This window comes from Physeter macrocephalus, chromosome 14 (genome assembly GCF_002837175.3).
Source record: "Physeter macrocephalus isolate SW-GA chromosome 14, ASM283717v5, whole genome shotgun sequence".
In the NCBI taxonomy this organism is placed as follows: domain Eukaryota; kingdom Metazoa; phylum Chordata; class Mammalia; order Artiodactyla; family Physeteridae; genus Physeter; species Physeter macrocephalus.
Genome location: NC_041227.1, coordinates 129,809,058 through 129,830,378, shown reverse-complemented (window position 1 = coordinate 129,830,378; position 21,321 = coordinate 129,809,058).

Genomic DNA, 21,321 nt, shown 5'->3' with positions numbered 1-21,321 from the left:
CACACACACACACACACACACACACACACACACACACAGCTATGGAGGTAGAATGGTCTACTACAAAACCAGGTAATTTTGCGTCTAAAGACCTGAGTTTACATTTTAGCTCTGTTGTTTTTCAATGAGGTAGTCAACATTTCCCAGCTTTAGTTTCTCCTTAGAGACATAGAAATGTTATCCATCTATAGGCTCGACCCCTTGCTCATAGCAGCCATGCATCACATTTTAGCTACTGAAGTGCTAGGAAGGAAAAAGAAAGTATGAGTCGAGTGATTACATCTTGGATTTTTAACTGACTCAGGAGTAGGAATAAATATTTAGCCAGAACTTTTCTTTGTATAATGTATTTTGAACGGGGTCCACTGATTAGTGATTTATTCTACTCTCATAGACATTAACTATTCAGAAAGAAGACGGACTATTATATACATATATATAATGTATAGATAAGCACTTACAGTGCTTGTATATGTGGCAGGCACGATACGAACCTGCCATCTTGTGGTAGCATGGAATTTGACAGCGATATTATTTTCTCAAGTGTAATGAGCTTTATTCTAAGGTCATGGCTCCGTGGCACCCTTCCCTCAAAATAAAGAAAGCAAAATAGCAAGTAAGTAAGTAAGTGAATAAATAAATAAAAGAGAAGAGTTTTTTTAGTATACACATTCTTCAGCAACTTTAGTGCTTTTATTTTTGGGGGGGCTGATGTAATTTTTTTTCTTAAGAAGCAATCCACTGATTCCTTCAACAGCATTGATTGAGTGCTTTCTATATATCAGGCACTGTGTCAGACCCTGGAGAGATGTGGCTTCATAAGAATACATGTCTGGGGAATTCCCTGGTAGCCCAGTGGTTAAGTCCAGTGATTAAGACTCTGCGCTTCCAATGCAGGGGGCGCGGGTTAAATCCCTGGTCGGGGAACCAAGATCCCACATGCTGCGCAGCGTGGCCAAAACAAAAAAAGAATATATGTCTGTCCTCAAATAGCCCAAGATCTAAGGGAGGGTGGATATTATTACAATGTAAGGGTCATGACCAAGTGCTACCTCGGAGGAGACTTAGAGAACAAAATAGAGCTGAATCCTAAAAATTGGAAACGAATCGAGATTAATCTAAATTCATTAATCTGGAAATTAGCCAAGCAGAGGAAAACTAGGAGATAAGACAGAAGGAGAAGGAGAAGCACAGCACATGACAGGGGATTAATTAGTCCATCCCTGCCAGCCTTAATGATGCGTGGTGGAGGTCATGAGCCCAGGACCAAAGCGGGTGGCATCTAGAGGCTAGGAAAGGCGAGGAGGTGGGTTTTCCTGCAGAGCCTACAGAAAGGAAGGCAGCCCTCTTGACACCTTGATTTAAGCACCGTGAGACCTGTGTTGGACTTCTGACTTGAAAAACTATAAAACAATCCGTCTTTGCTGTTTTAGATCACTATGTTTGCAGTCATCTGTTTTGACATCAGTAGAAAATTAATACGCTGGACGTGTTGTCCACGGATAGATCAGGGAAGCCCCATAAGCCATGTTAAGGATTTTATTCTTTAGGTCACGGGGGAGCTCTTGTCTAGTTCAAGAAGGAAAATCTTTTTTTTTTTTTTTTTTTTTTTTTTTGCATAAGCAAAGATCACACCAACTGGTTTTGCTAGAATTGATGCATGGGAGTAGTAGTGGACCCAGGGAAAGCTGTGAGAGAGATTGTTGCAGTTGTCACTAATAGGTGACTAGAGTAGAGGGTCACTGTGAAAAAAAGAGACATCACTTTATTTAAGAGATGTTTAGGTGGGAGAACTGACAAGGTTTGCCACTTGATTACGTTTGAGACTTAATGCCCATGCTAAGATTTCTGATTGGGCGTCCTATGTTATTATTATTATTATTATTATTTCTACTGTTTGGCCGTACTGCCTGGCATGCGGGACCTTAGCTCCCCGACTAGGGATCGAACCCTCACCCCCTGCAGTGGAAGCGTGGAGTCTTAACCACCGGACCGCCAGGGAAGTCCCTTATGTTATTATTTATAGGAAAATGCTTTAAATACTGGCAGAGGAGCAGATTGGAGGTGATATCCAAGTTCAAATTTAGCAATACTGATTTTGAGATGTTTGAGAGCCATCCATGTGGAGAAGGCCACCAGATGGTTGGATTATACTGGTTTGTAGCTCAACCAAAAAATTACAGCCTGGAGATATATATTGTGGGTTGCATATACACAATAAAGAAAACCATGTCATTGGTTAGTTTGCTTGGGAATGGTATTCAAATAAGGACCTAGAGAGAGCTCTGAGGTATAGCACAACTTACGGGACAGGCAGATGAGGAAAAGAAACGATTAAAAAATAAAAAGAAGGAGGAGCAGCTGGAAGAACAGGGAAAATCGAAGTGTGTATATAAGACAATATAATTCTCCAGAAGGAGGGAGTGGTCAATTGTGTTATAATTTGCAGAGAGGTCCATAATTATAAGGAGAAACAAATTTCTATGACATATACTGAAATAGATATTATTTGCGATATCGGCAAAAGTATAATTTATGGAGTGGAAGAGAAGAATCATAATTGGGGTTTGTTAAGGAATGGGTGGCACCCTGATCACTGAGCTCTTGACTTCTCCCACCGTCTGGCTGATATCTCCGTGGTAGAACCCATCACAAGTTACAGATGCTCAAAGGCCAACCAGAAAAGAACAAAGAAAATGTTGTTCCCAGATTTCTGTTTTTAAACGGACGCAGCATATTTTCATTTGGTTCTTCCAAACATTGTCATTTTCTCAATGTTCTTAAAATCTTTCAAACCTTGACAATGACCTCATAAGAAGAGGATAGTGAATATTGCCTAAGAGATACATTGTACTCCCTTTTCTTGCTGTTCTTGCTCTTTCTACGGTTATTATAATAATAATTCTGGTAGGGTATAATAATTGAGTGCGTTAAAAAGAAAAAACCAGAAGAGATTAAGGAGATATGGTATGAAGTGTAATGTGGTATCCTGAATTAGATCCTAGAACAGAAAAGGAGCCGAAAAGGAAAACTTACTGAAAACCAAATGTGGTCTGAACTTCGTCAATAGTAAGAGTTAATAGGAAAGCATCAGTACCAAAGTTAATTTCTTGGTTCTGACACATGCACCATGGAATAGTAAGATGTTGACATAAGAGGAAACTGGCTGAGGTGTATACAGGAACTCTTGTATTACCTTTGCAAATGTAAAATGGTTCCAAAAATACAATGCTTATTAACGATTAAATATATAACCATATATTTCAGTTAGTATATTAGAATGATTTTTCAATCAATTGCCTTAATACTTCTGAAAGGAGGCTGTTGTATTCATTATGTTTTGTTCACTGTGTGTAGCTCATTGAAAGTACTCAAGAAATATTTGCCAAGCCATTGAATGATAAAAGAGCTAGGTTTCGTTTTCAACATGAAAAGAAAACAATTGTATTCTCCACTCTAGCCACTAGGTGGAAGTATCGGCACATCAGTTAAAATTCGTTCATCATCGTAGGAAAACGACCACTTGAAAACAAATGACATTTGGAAAATGTTATGATGTACTGTAAGAGGAAGAATTCCTAGTACTGTGATGAAGATCAAGAAAGATATGAACTGGCTGTGGACAGGAATCCAGGATTCTGAGATATACCGAAAGGAGTGGGAAAAAAAAAATCAGCCATTTATTTAAACATTTCCAGACACAGATATAAGTGCGGTTGGAGAGATAGCACATCTGGAGAATTAACGGACATCTATCTTTCCCCAGACATTAGCGCAGCATGCAAAGTCTGAAACTACCAAGACATGGAAGACTCAAATGATCAGTATGATGCTGTCAGTGCTTCAATACGGGTGACAGGTCTAAGTGCCGGAGAACCATTTAGTTGCGATGCTACCACGGAAAGGACCAAACTGCGTTTATTCTTCCTGCCACTTTCTTTTTCACACTTTCTGTCATTCAGGACATAAAAGCACTTTCTAACATCAGCCAAGGCAATGTGTAACTCAGAAGGCAAATTCTAAAACCAAAAAGGAATTAGAATGACTTTCTGTGTTTCAAAAACAGCTTGCTTTGTAGTTTCCAATTCATCAGTTTCATTTATTGGTTTGAGTCATCAGACATTTGTTATATTTTGGGTACCATGCCAGTCAAATTCTCTGCTTTCTGTATGAACTCTCTCGATAAAGATTGATACAGAGAGGAGAGGAATCCAGAATTTTTCCAGAAAGATTATATTAGACTTATACAAAGGGAGATCTAGTGATTCAGCCATAATTTGACAAATACTTATTGACTCACTGCCGTATACCCCATGCCTTAGATGCTGGCACACTGAGATACGCAAATAATGACTCTCTCTGGTCCATTTTCTGAGTTATCCATTTCTGAGTTTCAAGCTAAAAGATGCCAGAGGTCTGGGACATTATTCCTGTCCCAACTGTCAGGAAAACTCCTACACCAGGAAAGGCGTAATTGTCAATACTCACTCTTTGTAAACAGAGAAAAACTACCAGCAATATTTGAGGAAGTAGCGTCTTGACACTGAAACTTTTACTACTAACGAATTATTAACATGCAACACGATGTGTTCTTAACAGTAGGGGCTACTTGTTTTTATTTATTTGTACTCATATTCTCTGCCATTAAAATTTAGACAATGTTTGAGCAATGTTTTCGCTGCGGACTGCCAACCACATACGTGGCAATGCTACAAATCTCAAAAAGATTCATTTGGCTTTCTCCTTTGTGATCTCCAATGACCACATTCCCTTTTATACTTTCCTTTTCTTTATGTCCATATCCACCTATTTCATCTGAATCCAGGATATTTGGAGCAAAAATTCCAATAAGTGGCATTTCCAAGGCTTCTGCTTAATTGATCAAGACCTGAGGCTTAGGTGTGTAGTTGAAAAGCATTGGGTTGGCCAGAAAGTTCGTTTCAGGTTTTTCCGTACGATCTTATGGAATATTTTGCCAGTAACATAGACCACTCTGTGAATCAGTCCTTCCTGCTCAGGGGGAAATCGCCTCTGCTTATCAATTTCCCTGTAAAAATTAATCAACACATACATACAGTTTTAAGCAAATTCCTGGCCAACTTTTTGGACACTTGCAAGACAGCATCTTTGGTTAGACACCCGGATAAATGACTGGTGGACGCTTATGAACCAGAAAGACAAAGAACAATAGGTCCGCTGGAAAATTTCAGCCAGGTACAAGTCTCTGGGTCGGAGGCAGTGTAGCAGAGTTCTGTGGATCCACCACCCGAGTGAGAGAGAAGAGAGGCAACCTCACTGACCTCATCAGCAGGAGGAGGAGATGTGGGAGTGTGGGTAGCAACACAGGAGTGGCGTGATTCCTCAACGTAACTCAGATTCTTCCCGTTCTTTTACACATAGTTTACAGATAAAAGGAGGAAAGCATACATCTAGATTGCTTTTGTTGCTGTTCTGTTTTTGGTTTGCTTCTCCTTATACAACAAAAGATTTTAGATACTTGATGATATGCTTCAAGGCTCGTACAAAAACTATATGGGAAAATAACACTTTATTCTGTCATTTATATTTAGAAATGCGTCCAATTTGTTTGGAGATAGGCAGAGTACTCCAATAAATTAAAATTTCACTTTTTTACTCTTTTTTTTTTTTTGATGTTGTGTGTCTGGAATTACAGAGTCTCTTTCCGCCCCCCCCCAAAATCATTTTTTTTTTTGAAGAAAAGAAAAGGAAAAAAGTGGAAATGGAATTGCTTTATTTTTTTAAGGAGCACTTCTTGATTGCCTTCTTTTCAGTTCTGTATATATGCTATTAAAAAAAACTCAACTAAAGCTAATGGATTTCTGGAATAACAACAATCCCCCCCAAATTGACACTAACAGAAACAAAGGCCAGTTGAAAAGGCAGTGGACCTCACCCTGGACCAGGTGAGCTTGCAGAATCCCCACCTCCCCTGGCCGCGCATACAGAAGGCTGGGCCATCCCCGAATTCACAGCCAGGGTGGTCGTCTGTGTGCAGAACTGAAAGCAAACAAGGGCAAGCTGTAGCCAGATGTGAGGGCTTTCAGGTTCACTGACGATTCCTGGGGTCCTTGGAGTCAAAGCAACTCACGCACGTTCCTGTTTTTCACCGGGAAACACGGAGACTGGAGACCGAAGGAATCTGATCAGCCCCTGGGTCCCAAGATGGTCTTTTTAAGTCGCAAAAGATACCAGGCTCACTCTTCTCCAAGACTCCTAAGAAAATGCAAATGCCTTCGATACATCAGCATCTGTTGCTGGATCTCAGATTACTGTAGTGAAGCTGATAAATCAATGACTCCACCTTATGGCCTGAGATCCAGTAATACATTTCCCATGAGATTATTTCTAGGCCTTTATCCAGACATGAATTTCTGGAGGTGTGGCATTAACCCTTTCTACTCAGTAGACAGAAGTTTTCTTATTACATCTTTAGAAAAATGGAAAGAAAATTCTTCTTTTCCGAAGCATCTAATTTGATCTCCTCCTCTTCTCCACATATCCAGCCCCAAAATCAATACTTTTATTCGTTCTACTAATTTCTGACCTGTTCTTTTGTTTTGACTTTCTTTCTCACTACCCTCAAATCTCACCTGATAAGCAAAACCCAGGTATTTTAGAAAGCACATCCATGAACGTGGTTGGTTTTGTAATGTTAAATCAACCTCGTGTACGGATTGAGGCAGAAAGATGTCATGTCTTTTCTTGCATATGAATTTAGGGAAGACATGCAAAATTCAGTTCTCTTAGTTTCAGAGACTTCAGCCTAACACTGGTTCAGGGGTCAAGAGTCACTTGCCTCTTCTGCCTCCCTTTACTTTTTTGTTTGTTTGGTTTTAAATTTGCCTGAATAACTCCATCTCTATGTCCTCGTTTCTAAAATTACATCCCAGGTTGGGTGAAATTAAACAGTGTAATGTAACAGCGAATTGATTTTTACAAGTAGTTCACCTTCCAAGTGGTCTTGGATCTTACCTTTGAGCCTTGAAAACTTTATTGATGTTCTCTATGTCCTGGTCAAAATGAAACCAAATTTCATTTTACCTCTTTGAGAGTCTGTTTGCTAAAGTCACTAAATCACCGTGTTTCTGACCTCAGCTTGAAGTTCAAACCCTTTTTCACAGCCATTAACTTTTTCCGCATCCCACCAAGCAGATGTGCTCTCTGTGGCTTAATCTCTTCCATACTGGATCGTCAAGCAGGCTTCCATCGGATGGAGGCTTTGCTGCACTCTGAAGACCTCATCCATTAAATCCAGTTTGCTCATTTTGCTTACCTATGATAAATTCAAAATAATGTTTCCCCCACAGAAAAGTCTTAAGTTTGCTCAGTAATTAAAATAAGGTATTGAAGTGGTGTATCAACAGGAGTATCCTTTCAAGTAAGTCTTATGCATACCCCTCCATCCCATATTTCTCCGTACACTTGTTAAATTCACATGTAGGTCAAATTCACATATTAGAGTCACAAACGGTCAATGGTATCAAATGTTTTTTGAGTAGCACAAATCTTCACCGTTCTGAATCGTTGCACTGTGTCAACGGCTATGCTTTGCAAATATAAACTGGAAGGAGCAAAGTAAAGCAATAAACTAAGAAATCGGAGGCATAAGCTAACTGCTTTTTGCCTTATAGAGGCAAATGGCCTTTGGTTGTTCTGACTGGCAATCATGATTCACATCTTTTTAAAAGTAATATTAAAGGCTAACATGTGTATTGCTTATTGCCCAGACCCCAAGTGCTAAGATATTCATTGACCTTGCCTGAATTGCTTCTCACAAACATTATGAGAGGCAAGAATTATTACCCCATTCACCAGATGAGCAAAGGGAAGGACAGATGTCTTCGGAAAATAAATTAGCCTCCTCTTCTATGCTGTTGGATCCCTATATTATATTTCTCAGTCTTTGTGCTGATGTGGAGGCATAGAATATCTATTCTGTATTTCTTTGGGGAAAATAAAACCTTACTTTAACCTTGATTCTTTTAGGTCAAAAATGCTTTCTTTTAGACTCTTAATGGTTTCGTTATCCCCATACAAAGGGTTGCTACACTTGTCCTTAGAGTCTAAAAATGGATTGCTTGTAACTTCTCTGACTCCTTCCCTCAAAATTGTAACATGTAAAGAAATATATGAAAAATGTGTGAATATGCAGATGACTTTTGGAATTTCCTTGGCTCTGTTGTTCCTTAGAAAGAAACATAATTGTTATTGATTCTCAGCTGATCATTCAGAAATTAAATTCCTCCAAATTAATTCTCTTTCTTATTGGAGGTTCCAGCTGCCATCCGATTGAATTTTCCTGTTGTTTACTTGTCCCAAAGTCTCTGTAAAAGATTTTATTTCTCTAGGCAACCAGCTGGTTTTTCACATAGATAAGGTCAATTAATTTGACCTTTGTTTCAATATGAAATGCATAATAAAAGCTGGTGCCCCATAGACCGGATGTGGCCTTTCAAAAAAGCTACTTGCCAGGACAGGGAACAATAATTTATGACCTCATAAACCCCAGTTTCAGTGCTTGTTGCTGAGCATGGCAATGACAAGGGGCCTGTGTGTCTTTATTTATTTATTTTTATTCTATGCGACAGAGAGATGGGAAAACGAACCAAGCACCTGCACTCTTGAAGGATGGGAAATAGCAGAGGCCCAAAATAGGCCTGTTGTTTCTTTAAGGATCCAAGGACACTATTTGAATTTGCATTTTTCTGCAACTTGTTTTCTCCCGATAAAAATTCCTAAAGATAGGCTCAGAGAGTTTACTATTGACTTCTTCTTCTTTTTTTTTTTTTAACATCTTTATTACTATCGACTTCTGACTGTAAGATCTCATTATCAAAACATACTTCATAACTCAGGTTTTGAGAGCTGTGTAAACTCATCATGAAGCAAAGTCTAAGACAGAACATTTAAATTGATATTTACAATCGATAAAGTGATCAGTGCTTGCATTTTGATGGGTGGATCTATCTAAGAATCCAATTTCAGCAGGCTTAGGAGGATGTGAGCTTTCCCATTTTAGCCTTCCTGGAACTGCGTCAGCCACTATTCTGTATGCATTAGCATCCTTCCTCTGGGATATGTGGAGAACGTTTGTTACTTCAGGTGAGTCTGTTATAACTGGCATCTACGTCTATTTTTATTCTATGTTTTAAACAATCCTGGTTGCACCCCTTTTACCTAAATATGTGATCACATCTCTGATTAAGTCCCAGAAATAGGCTAAGTCAAGGCATAAATCATTTTAAATCTATTAATTAACGATTTTCTCATTGTGATTCATTACCTGCAGCCACCAAATATTTAGGGATCCATTATTTTAACTGTTCTTTTCAAATAAGCCCTTTTGTGTACCTTGAATTTTGGGTAAAGGATACTGTAACAAAACATTCTCTCCTCAAGATGTATACTGATTCCTAAAAAAAAAAAAAAAAAAAAAAAAAAATCTTTTCTCGGCTCTGGGGATGCACTTCTTGGAAACAGTTTTACAGATGTGGAGATGCAATTTTTGGAAACCCAGTGGTCATTTCGGATGAAGAGCACTTTCTAAGGAACAATGCAGTAGGATGAGTGATCGGGTGTAGTGGAGATGTTTACAGTCTACAAGGCACCAGGGCCTTTTGGGTGGGAGAAAAGAAATACAGCCATTGGGGGAAGGGTAGCTTTAGAAAGAGCGTGGAAAGGAAAATGAAGTGGTACTGAAAACAAACAAACCTGTTTTAAAATGTTTGCACAGTGATTCTCATGGACTTCTGGTGAGAACATAAATTAGGACCACCTTTGCTCAAGAGCCATTGGCTGTACCCATCAGAAGGCTTAAATAGCAGATATGCTGTCCCAGCAAGTATAATTTGAAGCATTTATCCTAAGAAAAGCATCATAGGTATCCCAAACAACTATTTTAGCGGAAAATAACTTCTACACATAAAAATGTATTTATGTTTTCCAGAGTTTTTCATATACAGATAGATGGACAAATAACTGGTACCATGCATTTTGTTTGCAACCAGCTTTTAAATTTTTTCACCCACATACTGATAAACGGTGACCCCTGGTCTATGATTTTAGGTGATGCTAAATTTTCTTCTTTTTCAAAACTTCAAAACACAAAAGCTTGTTCTGTTTTTAAAAGTCATCAACAAACGCTCTTTTGCAATAATCTAGAACGGTTCAGGATTTCATCATTAAAGAGGAAGAGATCCCTTTTTCCATGTTTCTTCATACAGGGTTCCCCATGGCCCCTTGCCACCAAGACCTGGATCTAGGGTTAATGTCGTTAGTGCTATAGTTCGAATACATCATTAGTTAAATAGACTTGTTGACTGTCTTAAGAACCTAACCACAATTTATATCATTGTTTCCATGGGGAAAACCATGTTCCGAGTTTCAAACAGCTGACATAAAAACAAATCCAAAACAGCCCGTCTGTACCTTGAAGATTGTCTATATTTTTTTTGTTTTAATTTTTACTACTGAAAACTAGTTGTTACCCTGAAGTCATTAATTGCCTGAGAATACGATATACCCGCAGCCAGAAATTGTGGTCCGGGCTGTTTTTGACCTCTAGTTAAGAAAGGCTTTTTCTGGATCTCTGTCCTTTATACAGCATTTCTTCTACGGGGATTTCTTCATTAATTTACTTTTAAGTTCGTCAATCACAACCACAGATTTACTGATGTAGGTTTGAACTGTGCCCGATAGAAATCAGGGAAATCGTATTTAAGACTACTAAATTTTCTTTCTCATGACTTTCTTTGTTGGATTTCAGGAAAACCTCAGAATAGCTGTCTCTCTCCAAAACTCCTGTTATATTGATCTCCAGAGATCTAGCTAGCTCAAAATAAAAGACTGCTTGAATAGATCCTATTGCAGCAAAAACCCACCAAAATATTGTCAGATGTGTTCCAGCCATAAAACTCAGGTAATAAGCTGAGTTTCTAGCTGTCTGTGTCCAGACTTCCCTCTCTGATTCTCAACAATAGTTGGGGCAGGTCGAGAAGAAGAGGTTAAGATACATGGTGCTGAAGAGAGAGAATGAAGCTCATGAAAGCTTTGTGAGTTTCAGGAACATAAGACTGTCAGTTGTATGCAGCAAAATTCTCACGACCCCAAAGCTGAACTTTGTAAATAGGCTTGGCATCAAACTCTTGCCTGGAGAAAATAAAGAGGAAAAGAAAGGGAAAAAAAAAAAAAAAAAAAAGAAGACCCTTGCCCTGCTCTGACACACACACAAATGCACACACATATGATGAGCCTGCACTGCTTCACTTGATAAGGACGTGTGTAACTGGCCTTTCGCACGATGAATTACAGAACCTCGTGCTACTGACCACAGGATGAAAGCAGTGTTCTTTCCTTTGAATTGTGTTTCTCAACAGGGCTTTTAATATCCTGACTAGACTGTATTAGGTTGAATGATGGAATTCTTTGTATTGGTGAACCATCTCCAGTTCTGTTTCTTGGAGAGGCTATTTCTAATGTCAGCGCTAGAAACTCCCTAGTGTACGAGGAAGAAATAAAATGTATGATGAAAATCATGGGCTTATGTATTGGTTGATTGGAGCCTCAGTTCAACTAACTTACTCCTTTGAAATCTAATTTATTCTGTTTGTTTTGTTTTGGGTTTCTTTCCCTTAAAACTGTCAAAATAGTAGTATGTGCCTCTTTCACTTATTGTGAGCATTGAAAGACATGCACGCCAAGTGACCACACACATTTGGAAAGCTTAGCTCAATACCCGACTCCCAGTAAGTATACAAGCTCCATGACGTATAGATCTAATAATTATCACTGTTGTTATTATTATTATTAAGAGGGTATTGCTAATTGAAGTCATAGACCTGGTAAGGATGAATCCCTAGATATATAAATCTAAAGCTGAGCTATTTCTATTTTTCAGCACTAAAAGGGGGCTCTTTTTTGAACTTTTCTTTTATTTTTAATTTTTTATTGGAGTATAGTTGATTTACAATGTTGTGTTAGTTTCTGCTCTACAGCAAAGTGAATCATTTATACATATACGTATATCAACTCTTTTTTTAGCGTCTTTCCCCATATGTTTAAGGCACACCTGCCCTCATATATTCCATAGTTAGAGATTTTAACCTATGACTTTGTTTATTACAAGAATGTAAGTTTTCATGAAATGGTTAGGGACTCATTTTCAAATATGATTGTTATAACGTCTTCCATAGTTTTTATCATGCTACGCTTAAACGCACTTTACTGCTGGTCAGTAAATTGCATGGTACAATACAATGGTAATGGCAGCCAATGCAGATGATTAGCTGAGAAACTCAACAGAGGAAAATGAGCCAGTATCTATTTGCCATTTTATGTGAAGGGTCTTATGTACTTTAAATATTAATTGAAATATTTCTGTTTCATGATGAATGTGTCTTTCTGTTTTTCATAAATGAAATGATTAAATCCCACTGGTAAACAGCTTGGAAATATCCATTTAATACAATTAATATGCCATAGCCAGTAACACAGTTGTTAATAAAACAGTCTCTTCAGTTAATAGTCTATAGTTCCTTGACATTTGTTGATATCAGCTTTGACATTTATTAAGGTTATTTTCGATAATTTCAAGGTAATAGATTCAAACCTTAATCAGCCTCTTACTTTCTCAGATAAGTCAATAAACCTCTTATGCCTACCACTTTCTTGTATTTTCTATACTACAAAATGGCTTTCTTCTTGTCTTAACCTTTTTCAATACTGATTTATAGTACATGTTGCTTAATGCTTTCTCTCCTCTCTTGGGACTTACTTCTAGTCTTTGCTTTCCTTGACTTGATTTTGTTTCAACCAGCTAAATGCCTCTTAAAATGTTCTGTGAGGTAGACTCATTTCATGTTAGATTTCAAAATTAGGCCACAAGATTCGTGTGCCCATTTTGTCCCATGGACTGTAATTTGACCATCAGAAAATTGTCCCTTAGACTCCAGCCCAACTTTGACCTTGTGACAAAATATTATTCTGTCTTTCTGTACACATGGCTCTGCTAATTCCTTACCAAGTTTCTGTATGGTAGACTTCTGCGTTGTTGGTTTCCAGAATCAACAACAAGCCTAATAAAAGCATGCAAATATGCATATTTACCTCCCCTGTTTTTTCTCTCACGTTTATTTGCAATTCAGTAGGTAACAATTTTTCCACTTCTCTGGTGTAAATCCACTGTCTCCTCTGTTTCATTTCATCCCAAATTCTCAAGGACATTTATTCACTTCAGGTTCGTAAGAATTTTCTACTAGAATTTATTGCTCTCTTTATTTTCATATTATTGTATTTTTATCTACTGGTTTCTCGTTTCTCTTTAAATACAAACAAACAAGCATAGTAGATGCTTATTGAATAAATGAATAAGCATTGGTGGCTTCCATCAGTCACCTTGTTACAGAAATCAATTAAAGAGTGTGACATGATTAAGAAGTGGGTATCTCTATGAAGAATTTTTAAGAGGAATTCTTTTTTTTTTAATTTTATTGAAGTATAGTTGATTTACCCTGTTGTGTTAATTTCTGCTGTATAGCACAGTGACTCAGTTATACATATATATATCCTTTTTCATATTCTTTTCCATATGATTTATCACAGGATATTGACTATAGTTCCCTGTGCTATACAGTAGGACCTTGTTGCTGATCCATCCCGTATATAATAGTTTGCATCCGCTAATCCCAAACTCTCAATCCTCCCCTCCCCCACCCCCCTCCTTCTTGGCAAGCACAAGTCTGTTCTATGTCTGTGAGTCTGTTTCTGTTTCATAGATAAGTTCATTTGTGTCTTATTTTAGATTCCACATATACGTGATATATGGTATTTGTCTTTCCCTGTTTGACTTACTTCACTTAGTGTGACAATCTCTAGTTGCATCCATGTTGCTGCAAATGGCATTATTTCATTCTTTTTTATGGCTGAGTAATATTCCACCGTGTATATTTCATTATACTACCTCTTCTTTATCCATTCATCTGTCAACGTCACAGGATATTGACTATAGTTCCCTGTGCTATACAGTAGGACCTTGTTGCTGATCCATCCCGTATATAATAGTTTGCATCCGCTAATCCCAAACTCTCAATCCTCCCCTCCCCCACCCCCCTCCTTCTTGGCAAGCACAAGTCTGTTCTATGTCTGTGAGTCTGTTTCTGTTTCATAGATAAGTTCATTTGTGTCTTATTTTAGATTCCACATATACGTGATATATGGTATTTGTCTTTCCCTGTTTGACTTACTTCACTTAGTGTGACAATCTCTAGTTGCATCCATGTTGCTGCAAATGGCATTATTTCATTCTTTTTTATGGCTGAGTAATATTCCACCGTGTATATTTCATTATACTACCTCTTCTTTATCCATTCATCTGTCAACGGACATTTAGGTTGTTTCCGTGTCTTGGCTATTGTGAATAGTGCTGCTATGAATATAGGGGTGCATGTATCTTTTCGACTTATAGTTTTGTCTGGATATATGCCCAGGAGTGGGATTGCTGGATCACGTGGCAACTCCATTTTTAGCTTTTTGAGGAACCTCCATACCGGTATCCATAGTGGCTGCGCCAATTTACATTTCCCACCAACGGCGCAGGAGGGTTCCCTCTTCTCCACGCCGTCTCCAGCATTTATTATTGTATGAGCATCCTTTTGCAGACACAAATACAAAGAGTTGACTCATGAGTTTTCACTACTAAACCTGCTCATAAACGCTCAGCAAACTCTTTGTAAAGATGTGAAGTTTTGCTTATTTGTTTTTTGTTTCTTTTACTACTGGTAAGCTCTTTCATTTCACCACAATTACTTTTTAATTTATATTTGTTCCTTTAAATATCTGACCACTTATTAGGCATAGGAGCAACTGTCCTTGGATGAACATTAATTTAAAGTTTGATACCCAATTTCCATCCATTTTTGTTCATGAATTGTCCACCCACAGTAAACAAGTATAAAAAGAGATAAAATATATGAGCCAACTCTTTTCAAGCATTGGACAACAGGTAGTTCAGGGCTATGATCCTTAAGGGAAGGTCAACACATTCCCTGGTTTTCTTCTCGGGGACTGTTCAGACTTATGGCAGAGCAAGTTGGTGCCCAAGTAAAGAATAAATCTCTCGGAGCTGATGAGGTAGGAATAAAAATTCCATGCTGCTGAAGCAACTGGAATTTGCAGAACAGAATCCAGAAAACAGGAAGTTGCACAGAGAGGAGGACTCAGAAGTTTGCAGGAGAACTTGCCATGAGCTCTTGGCTGAGAGAAATGGTGTAAGCACAGGGCAAGCAAATATGAGGTACAGCAGAAGTTGTTTCCTACAGAGATTAAAGAGAAACAGTGACACCAAAGGCCTTTCAATGATGGAAAGTGGCATTTTGGTCTAGCACAAGTGGAGAAACCTCTATTAGAAACTCATGCTTTCCGGTGAGACCCCAGAAAAGCCACCGTTTACTAATAAAGACTACATTCTAAATAGAATAGGGACCACACCCCAGACGTCATTTCAAAACTGAGATTATTACGCCCTAAGAAAGAATGAAACCAAGCCTCACAAGAACAATAGTATCTGCCAGTAATTTAAATGTCTGTCAGGAAAACAAAAATTAACACCATTTTAAGAAAGATGGCATAATCCAGACTCCTTATGACACATCACCGTGATGTGCAGATTATCATAAAAGTTACTAGATGTGGTAATTAACTGATGGAATTTTTCAAGCTCAAGGACTTTAAGGAAAAGCAATAATAATGAATGCACAGATGAAAAAATCTCAAGGCAAATTAAAAGAAGAGAATGGGGAATTTTGAACCCAAAAATCCAACACCTAAAATGAAAAAAAAATCACGGAGTTGCTTAAGAGTAGTTGGGAGACTGACTACAAGTGGGTTAGTAAACCTAAATATAGATCAATAGAAAATGTCTATTTTAAAAATCAGAGAAAAAATTGAAAGAAAATTAACAGAGCCTCAGTGACCTGTGCAAAATTATGAAGTGGCTTCACACACAGGTTATTGGAGTCCAATACAGGAAGGAAAAATAAAAGGGGGCAGAAAATGTTTTTAAAGAAATTTCCCACCCTTTGGGGTAAAAAAAAAAGTTGTATATCCAAGGAGTTCAATGTACAGTGTACGCTGAGTAGAATAACTACGAAAAGAGCTATGTCTAGGTATATCAAAATCCTAGTCCTGAAAAGTAAAGACAAAGAGAAAGTTTAGAATCTCCCAAAGCAAAACAAGATTTCATTTGGGGATTTGGTATTATTATGTAGAATCAACTGACTTCTCATCAGTGTGCTAGAAAACAATCAAACAACATCTTTAAAGTGATGGGAAAAAAAGTTGACCTAGAATTCTATATTCGTTGAAAGTACCCTTCAAAACTGATGGAGAAATAAAGACAATTCCATTCAAACAAAGGCAGAGAGAATTAATTGCCATCAACATTTTACAAATGTTGAAAGGATTTCTTCAGGCTGAAGGAAAATATCACTGGATAGAAACAATGACACGGGAAATACACTGTCCTCAGAAACTCACAATCTGGTACAGCGAGGATCATCAAACGATGTCCTGGGAGCCAAATCCACCCGCTGACTATTTGTGTAGTTTTATTGGAACAGCGCCACGCCTATTCATTTGCATACTGTCTATGGCTGCTTTTGTGCTAGAATTGCAGAGTTGAGTTGTGACAGAGATGGTATCTGGCACTTTACAGAAAAAAAAAAAAAGGCAAGTCTTATCATAGAGAATGAAAAGCAGAGACTATAAGAAAACATAGCATGGGCAAAGTACAGTATAATATAGCACACATTTCTACAATGAGGAAACCCAGGGTTTAAAAAAAAAAAAAAAAAAGAGCTACTTGGAGATTTTCAATGGTAAAGCGAGAGATTGAAAAAGTGAAAATGTATGAATGTTAACGAAAAGGCCACTGCCCAGCGTCTACACATCCACCAGGACAGAAAAATTGCAAACGGTTCTTTGATGCCATCCAGGGTTAGACTCGAGAGATGGTATAAAACGTAAGATTCTGTTGATTTTTTTGGTTTTTCAAATTTACTTCAAGGCAAATTGAATTTTGAATTTATGTTTCCCCTGTCCACACAAACTAAGTAAATAAATGAGCATTTGTGGGTGGTTTATCTCGCATTCAGCTTTTATAACGCTTATTTCCATAAGGCATTAATTCCTAAAATTTCTTTCACAGAGTGAAGATTTGTAGCCAGATTTGTGTGGCTATTAGACTTATAACGGCACAGATGGGAATTTAGGGAAATAAACAGTCCCCATAAGGACCTGTTGATAAATTTGAGCTCCGACTTTTCCATCCTATAAAATCTTTTTCCTTTCTGTCTCTTTGCACATCTGTGACACTGGAGTTTGGCCCAGAGGAAGAACACACAGTTGAGATAAAGAGTTGTGTGCCAAGGATGCTGCATATTCGGATCAGATGGGATGCAGATGAACATCTGTGCTGAGAAAAGAAAGCCAAGGAGGATATTCTTCAACGTTGAAATAACTATACAGAATCCTACCCCTATAAAAGCTCCCTCTTTTTTGCCCTGAGCTCTTCACTTAAAGAAAGAGTGTTTCTTTCTGTCCTTCACTTCAAAGGTATGGGTCCACTCCTCCCCGCAGGTGTGTGTTTGTTTCAGTTTACCAATTCGAAGGCACAAGCACACCTCCTATGATTTGTAGCCATGTTTAAAGTGGGCTTGACAGTCCGATTTTTTGCACTGACAGGCACACAATAAAAATCATGTACTGTTACTAGTTTTCTAGGCAGAATCATTTCATCACAATTATCTTCAAATCTCCAATGTTCTGTGTGCTCAAAACCAATTGTCTTTCTTTTCATAATTAAGTTGAAGTGACAGTGGATGACAGCTGCAATTGGCTTCATTTGCGAGGCAAGCGCCGCTTTCACTGTCACCATGGAATCATGCTGGCTGTGTGTCAGAATATTTAAGCCATTGAATGTAACCAAATTTGTAGTCAGACAAGGTGCACATTTATAGGCAAACACACATTTTGGGTGTGCGTGTGTGTGTCTGTAACATTTTACACTTTTTCACCAAATCCCACTAGCTTTCGCAAGATTTGTAAAGTACACATCTCCAAAATATTTGATAGATGCAAAGGGTGTTTCCTATGAAACAGCTTTGTTCCCACGTTGGCCACAATTTTCTGTAAAAGGCTAGATAATATGTATTTTGGGTTTTGCGAGCCGTATGGTCTCTGTTGCAGCTATTCAACCCTGCCCGTACAGTGTGAAAGCAGAGACAATACAGAAATGAATAGGCGTAGATCTGGTCCAATGAAACTGTATTGATAAAAACAGGCAGCAGGGAAAATCTGGTCCGTGGGCTGCTCTAAACATCATTCAACATTATTTTATTTACAGTAGAGTACACACCATTTTAATATAAGTTCTTATTCCCCTTTTGACTATTACAATTACAAAAGATTACTAGAAATAGAGAATGAATGTGGTTTAAAAAGAGACGTTTGGGGGTTATTTACGATACCGATATTTACATGGAGTGTAACAAATGACTTCCTCGTAATTTACCTCAATTGATACCTGTAACAACCTCATGAGTTAGAAAGGACAGGTCTCCACTAAAGGCCCAGAAACCTTGAAAAGTTTAAGTGGCTCACCCAATGTCAGAAATACGAAGGGTAGAATCGGGATTTGAAACTTTCTGTTTGGGTAGCAAAGCTTTTCTTTTGGGCAGCAGGCCATCTGGGGAACTGATTTTTGGTGATAATTTTGATTGCATAGAAGTGGTCCTAATTCAGCTCTTGATATGCGATTACTGTTAGAAGTGAAAAAGAAAGTAAATATTTTCTATATTATCAAAATAATGGAGACAGCAAGAATGAATAATTTAAGGAAAAAAATAGAAACAAGCCTCAAATACTCATGTTTTCCTTAATAACAGTATTTCTTTGCCTGAATTGTCGAGGTAATTGCCTCAATGATCCACTTGGCTTCTTCTTGGAGACAGCAACTTAATAGTCTTTTATGCAGGACTCTGAAACTTCAAAAAGAGTCTAAAATGATTCACTCCTAGCCAACTGACATTAGAGCAATCTGTTATGTATGCTTTTGGCGTCTGTACAATTTAACTGTTATAACTTTTATTACATAAAAAGCTGAAAGAAGAGATAAACTACTGCATTAGGATTTTTGATACAGACATTGAGCCATCGACACAGGAAACCGTGTTTGTGGATTATGTCCGTAGCTCTCCTGTCTGCCTAAGAACTAATCACCTTATAATATTACCATCTAACTTTCATTTATATTGATGGTTTTTCTCCAACGAGAGCAAAATGTTTTGGAGAAACTGTCTGAATATCTTTACCACATTGGTCTAAGATCACAGGGTTTACAATTTCCATTCTTTAATTTTTTTTTCTTAAATGGCTCTTTTAGAGAAAACTAAGTTAAACTATTTCACAGTTGTATGTGCCTATAAATTCTGAGAATGTTAGCCATTTAGAAAGGCTTTGGTGATACTGAAACCACTTAAATAGTAAGATTAAAGCTCTTCATTAATATAAAGTTAGGTGAAAATGACCTGTATGGGAAATTGTAGGCAGTTGGGGGCACAATTCTTCACACCACAGAGATGGCATCGCTGAAGTGTAAAATGGGAAAGCAATCTGATAGGTAAAGTCGTCTGTTTTCCTCTGCAAACCAGTGTCCAGGGTGAGAAGTGGAGCTGAGGGAAGGATGGGATCTGAGAGTGACCATATTTCCCCAAATATCCAGATGGAGGCAAAATCACTATCTTCTCAGATATAAAAAAAGTAATATTATTCAAGGAAGCAATTTTCATTTCTTAACCTATTTAAGAATAGACGATAGTTCCTTAATTTGAGTCACTGGCATTCCCATCTATTGAGATTTATATAAGTGGCTATGATGAAACGGTTTCCTTATCTTAAAAGGGTGTGCATTACTGTTTGCACCATTTTATTTCTATCAAAAGTTTGTGGAAATAGTGCCTGGAAAGCAGTGCCCTTCCAATTTTATCTGCCTTCATTTGTCTCTAATCAGCAAGATACCAAAAATAATTACACAATATCGTCACTTCAGAGCCCATTTTTTAAAAAAGGACCACTGAGCCTGTCTAAATTATTTTTAAAAAGTGGAGTCTATAGCTAAGCTAGTCAGTATTAGATTAAGTCAGTGCTGGCAAAGCACCATAAAATCATCACGTGTAAAAATCAACATAGGTTCCAATAGTGACGGGTATGGCGTGGGGCGTTATATACTAGGGCCAATACAGGGGGACACAGTATGAGTTGAGAAAGTTCTTTAACAAAGGGCTGTCAGATATGATTTACTGAGCTGGCCTCTATTGGGCAAGCCTCACTGAACTCTCTGAATTCAAGCTTTCTACACTGGCAGACTTTTCCATAACCCTACAAAGACGGAGAATTATAGGCAGTTCATAAAAGTGATGTCTTTTGTTAAATCCTAACAGGGTCTCTCAAGAGGGGGGACAAAAGCAATGAAGTGCAAAGTATAATATGAAATCAATTTCCCTTCTCACACAACCCTGAGAATAAGAAAGGATTCTTGTTTTCCTGGGACTGCTAAAAATCCGAATGTCTTCTGGGTGGTTGGAGGAGAAGATCAAGAGAATTTAAGAATATTTTTAGCTTAATTATTTTAGGCATTTCATTTTGAAGCAGATTTAGTGCATATTTCATCTGTTTAAAGGATCACAGAAGTCTGAGTAAGATCATTTTTCCAGATACAGGGGGAAGTAGTTTGAGAGAGGGGTTATGCTTAACGAGATCCACTTTCCAAAAAAAATTATATTAGTGGCTGAAGAAAAGGACCAACTCTAACCACTTAGAGTAATTTCTGAACACTGTGATGTAAAGACTGTGTTGGGTGAATCTGTTTCACAGCAGAGATGGGTGGTGAACACTTTTAACTGAACTTAGTTTTTTATAAACAATGGTACGTCTGAATATGTGGCTTTATTTCACGGACAGCTCTAACTCTGGTGATGTTAGAAAACATAGATAACGTTAAAAATCTGATTAGTCTCATTAAGAGAATATATTACACTGACAAAGAAGAATTACTTGTTCGGAGACGGCTATATCTTATTTTGCTATATGATAGGGAACATTTTACTTCAATTGTATACTCTAGATCTCTCTATAACGTTATGTCCAGCCCTGCAACTCCCAATAGATATTCCTCTATATTTCTTCTAAGAAATTTTCTTTACAAGTTGCAAATTAGCTTGCACCAGCCCCTTTGAGCTTATTTGTGAC